Below are 5,750 nucleotides of genomic sequence, written 5' to 3'. Positions count from 1 at the left end.
TGTCGCTGTAAGTTTACATGTACATTAATCCTGCTGTGTTTCAGGGCGGTCATCTATCCCCTCTGGCTGTTACAATCTTCCCACCTCCTCTTCTGCACAGACCTAAAAGTGCTTCTCATCAGGTCAAAAATCTCTGTCCAATTTATACCTGGCTTTCTGGACAGAAGGAAAATGCACAAGCTTTTAACCCAAATCTGTAGTTCTTGTTGGGACTCAAAGGTATGAGTCCACTTCTGCTGTTTTACAAGATACCCATTACCTGCTTTGTCTACAATGTGGATTTCAGTACAGGTAATACTAATGTATCTAAAACTTTTATGTCATTTTGTAAGTAGGCCTCAAGGATCAAAAGAGTCATAAAAACCTAGAACCACTTCACAGAGGTCAAAAGAACCCCAGATAAGTATTCCTAAAGATGGTATTTTTCCTCTCTCCTGGTCTTGGGACTACTGCTTTTCCCATTACTAAGGGTATGGACCTAAGGGTTCCAAATAAGTTCATAAATTTTAACTTCTGTTCCTAGTTTAAATTTGTCTCAACAGATTTCCACTTGGCTGGCAGTTACCTCCAAGTTTCAGTTGCTGACTACACCGCTCCAGATGACTGTGAGCTCTGGACTTACTAAAAGCTGATGTGGACCAGCCCAGCCAACGTGATTGTTCCTTGTCTCTACAAGGTCAGAGAGCCACACACTTCTGACAATTGCCCCGTTTCCCAGTCCTTGACTAGCTTTTCAGCCTTTTGGGGGCCCCTGACAACGGCACCCCAATGCCAGCTCGAAGCAGTTCCAGAAGAGAATATGTCACCCATGTTCCCTGTTCAGAAAAGGCTGGAATGCTGGGTCAAAATGAAACTCCCTGGCATAGAGACAAGAAGGCTAACTATACATGGCCATTATTAGAGAGGGATACTTATGAGCTAACTGCCCAAAACCCATGATTGGGTTCCATTAGGCACATGAGAAGGGGGAAATGTGAGACCAAAGTGAGCCATCTTAGAAATAAGACAAAAATGCCTTCACCCAAAAACTAAGGCCTAAGATTTTTCCTTCTAGGAATAGGCCAATAGTTACTGAAACAAGTCAGTTCAGATTCCAGAAACCAGGAAGTGTAAAAGTACAGAGTCACAAGATAGTCACGAGGTAATGCCTGCCGGACTATGGAATGTCTTCTCCCTGGTTTCCAGGGTAACTGATCATAAAAATGCCCCCACCTGAGGGCAGCCAATGAGAAATGGTGGCGGGCAACCACTTCCTTAGAAGTAAGATTAAGCCATGATTTCTAGAAAGCCCCTAGAAGCGAGCCAATCAGAATTGTACCTGTACTAGCACCCCTAAATGATGTAACCTTGTGATTTTTCCCTTTAAAAACTGAGCTTGCAGATAGGTGGGCACTTCCTCCAGCCTCCACTGTGTTGGATGCATTGGACTAAGTCCCTGCCTAGGCTTGTATTGCTTTTGGATATCCTAGAATTAAACCTTGCTTTTGCATTTCGGCATGCTCGTCTTTGGTGGTCTCTCTAGGGGTCACGATCTGGGCACAACACTGGTTGTTGTTGTGGTCCATAGGCATCATCACTGTACAGGACTATTGATTGCTTAACTCCTTAGGAAGATTTCATAGCCCCTTCTGCTACCATGAAAGCTCATTCTGACTGCCTGAACCTGAGCTGAACAAGAACAACAATAGACACGCTAAAGAGGATGAGAAAAGCTTCAACCCTAAACAGAGAACTATAGACAGCTAAGGAATGCTGAGAACAGGAAGAGCATACCAAACGGTTAGCCCTGAAAACATATGACTAAGTATTATTCAAAACATACAACTAAGTATTATTCCGAGTGATCGGGGTATATATATATATATATATGTGTGTGTGTGTGTGTGTGTGTGTGTGTGTGTGTGTGTGTGTGTGTATTTATGTATATGTATATATGTAACAACAATTAATTAAAAGAGAGATGATGAATTTGAAAAAGAGTAAGAAAGGAATATGGGAGGAAGGAAGGAAAGGGGGAAATGATTTAATTATGTTGTAATTGCAAAACTGTAAAAGAAATGATTTTTAAAATACAGAATTAAATTATTTTATCAGCTTTAAGAGAGAAAGAAATACTAGGTGGAGGGAAATCGTGAATGTTCTACTGATATTCAGAAGGATGGGAGAATTAAGTTTTGAAAGATCCAGAATTAAGTTTGGAGACACATTGAAAGGTTACCAAGTTTTTAAAACTTTGGAGTATGATAAGGAAATTTCCATTTTGAAAGAAATCTCATAGGTGAGCAGCCCAGGTGACCGACACAAAATCCTTCCATCAGACCCTGGATGTTAGCCACCAGCGCTAAGAGGAAGAAATGATCAGTTCCAGTTAGGAAGCCATGGTATAGTTCCCCAAATAACACATGATTCATCCTATAAAACTCAGTGATGATCTGAACTGAATGTCTAGTGGTTACACAACTCATGGACGCTAAGAAGGTATTTAAAAAATGGTGTCGGATGATAAAATTTCTTCACTAGTTAAATGTTCTTCAACCTCCACATGCATGTGTATATAGGTTCACATGCACCTACATGCTTATGCACTTGCATACATGTGTAAAAGATAAAATAAAGTGTCTACATTCTCACTGCTGCTGATTTTTGAAAATCTGTTTGCAACCAGAAAATGTTCATTGTGTAATTTAGCTCCCGTTTTTGCCAGAAAATACTCCATAGACCTATGAGTTCTGCAACCTTTCTTTGAAGGCTCAAGTCTCCTTTCCAGGATGTCTCAAAAAGAAATATTTTCTCCTGAGAAGAAGTTTTTAAAGACAATTTATTCCATGGATAAAGAAAAATAGAAAACCTTGAAAATAACATGGGGAATTTTATGAGAATTTTGTCTAAGAAATCTACTAAGAACTTAAGCTCCCCAGGCTGCCTCAATAAAGGCACAGGTTCTGTGTGTCAAGAGGCTCCATAAAATCATGACAATTTGTTTCATTCACAGTTACTCTGCCCGATTTTGCTACACAGTATGAGAGACATTAATAAATATATGTCATCTTGTCGTTCCTTTACAAAACACTCCCAAACAAATAGGCTAGTTTATGGCTACAATGCCCATCTGTATGCAAGAAACATTCAATTTATAGGTGTATGTTGTCTGTTTGAAGCACCAATTCATACAATACACTTCATAGCTAGTCCAAAGAACAACGTGCCTGTTTGGGAACTCTCAGGAGTGCTGATCTGAGGGAGAGAGCAACTGAGAATCACCCGGACTTAACAGTCACTGTCAAAATATCAAACTGAATATGTGTTAAAGATGAAGTTCTAATTAGATGGACCGGCCTGGGTGTTAGCAGCGTTTCTGGCAACACATTGTGTAGTGAGATGGCTTAGGAATGTGAGAGGTCCAAATGTGTCCCATGTCTTGCTCTCGGGTTGTAAATGAGAGAGCCATGAATGTAAAACATTGCTATTTTTGTCTCTCGGAAACGTCTGTGGTAATAAAAGCCTATAGAAAATTCACAGTGAAGGATAAAAAAATGCATCTGCTAAAATGGAGAGTTCTACCTGTATGGTATAGTACAGACACAACAGGCATAAGACTAAAAATGGCTGGTTAGAGAATGGCCATGTAGTTCAGAGGTGAGGTATATGCCCAGCACGTGCAAAGCCCTGAATTTGATCCTTAACACCACAAAAGGAATAAGAGCTCATAGTTAACCACTTGTGTGAATATTAATAATATATCTCTGCATAAGCAACAAGTCGAGAGCTTCCTGTGTACTTAGCTGGGATTTTCTTTGGAGGAAACATGTGATTCAGTTCCTGGAAAGGAGTAGTTGAATCTCAAAGATCAGTTTACTTAGCATTAGGGGCTTCTAATTCGACAAACTAGCCTGGATGTTAGCAGCATTTCTAACAACAAATTGTGTGGTGAGATGGCTTAGACCTTCCTAGAATCCATGTTTTTAAAGTGGCCTGTTTACTTCTCTGTTTTCATGATTTTCTCTTTTTTTTTTTTTTGTAGAGTCTCTCATGGCTGTCCTCTTAAAACTTAATAAACCCAGGGGAAACGCCTGCATATTAAGATTCATAATCCGCCAGGCAGGGGTAGCGCACGCCTTTAATCCCAGCACTCGGGAGGCAGAGCCAGGTGGATTTCTGTGAGTTCGAGGCCGGCCTGGGCTACAGAGTGAGTTCCAGGAAAGGCACAAAGCTACACAGAGAAACCTTGTCTCGAAAAACCAAAAAAAAAAAAAAAAAAAAAAAAAAAAAAAGATTCGTAATCCTCAGCTCTGAAAAACCAATTAAAATTTGAGATCTTAATGAAAGAGGCGTGAGCAGAGAAGTGTGTGCAGCCAGAATATCAAGTAAACTATGTAGGGCCGAGCCTTCTGCTCACTGCTGTGTCTCATGCAGATCATAGAAGGTCATGAACAGAGACGCTTTTATCTGTAGATCATCTCTGCGGGTTTTCTCACCAATCCAAAGGAGAGCCTTCAAACACAATTGAGGTGTAAGTAATGTTGCTTCAGCCTGCTCTCTCTAATAGTCACCAGTGGTTTTTTCCTCTGAGCTGAGCATTCTGCAGTTCTAAAAAAAAAAAAAAATTAATAATAAGTTTGTAAATATTGACCATCTCTTGCTTGTGCCGGCATTGACTGGTTTGGGACTGCGTTTTTGCAAAATCAGGGACTTTACCCAAATCAGGGACTTTACCCAACAATGGCTAATTTGGGTTTGCGTTTTGGCATTGTGGCCTACGAGAACATGAAGGGCTTCTACGTTCCAAGTTTTCTTAACTGACTGGTGATATATCCTGAAACAAGGGTCCTTGTTTTTTCTTCTCAATATTTTTTCCTCCTTCTGGCATGGTGGCCTGTGAACCCGAGTTAAAGACATGCTGTGTAAATTCAACCAGACAATGGGGCAAACTAGCTTTTGCCTCTCCTCTTTTATCATAAACGGGGTCAGTCTGTTAGAATAAGGGCCTCAGCGGTCTGCTGACTGCCTTGCTCGTTTGGGAAAGAGAGCAGGGATTGCCCACACTGCTCTCATTCCTCCTCCATGAATGTTTCCCTCCTTTATCTCCCAGCCAAAGGAAAAGCTTAAAACGCCCATAGCTCTTAGAATCATTACCCTTCATACTTAGCATAATTCTCACTCAGAACTCCAGTTCCAACCCTTCACAGAGTACAGATGTTGTATCTGTTTATTTTACATGCGCCTTGATTCCTTGACTCCAGGACTCTCATAGTTCTAAGAGACATCATTATTTTTATGTACCACTAAGGACAAAAAGCTACCAATTAAAAATCTGTGCAGACAAAAAAAAAAACAAAAAACAAAAAACAAAAAAAAAAAGCCGGGCGGTGGTGGCGCACGCCTTTAGTCCCAGCACTCGGGAGGCAGAGCCAGGCGGATCTCTGTGAGTTCGAGGCCAGCCTGGGCTACCAAGTGAGTTCCAGGAGAGGCGCAAAGCTACACAGAGAAACCCTGTCTCGAAAAACCAAAAAAAAAAAAAAAAAAAAAAAAAACACAAAAATCTGTGCAGAGATGGGCATGCAGGAGCACAGCCATATTCCCAGGGCTTGGGAACCTGAGACAAGGAAAGTTTAGAGCCTGCCTGGGCTAGCTACATAGTGAGACCTTATCTCCCATGAAAACTCTATAGTTGTCATCAAAAGTATGATATATTCTAATTTAAGATTCGAAAGTAATCCTCTTATCTCTTCTGTTGGGAATATCTTCTTGGC

The sequence above is a fragment of the Peromyscus eremicus genome, chromosome 11 (assembly GCF_949786415.1).
Source record: "Peromyscus eremicus chromosome 11, PerEre_H2_v1, whole genome shotgun sequence".
NCBI classification, from domain to species: Eukaryota; Metazoa; Chordata; class Mammalia; order Rodentia; family Cricetidae; genus Peromyscus; species Peromyscus eremicus.
This window is presented reverse-complemented; position numbering follows the sequence as displayed.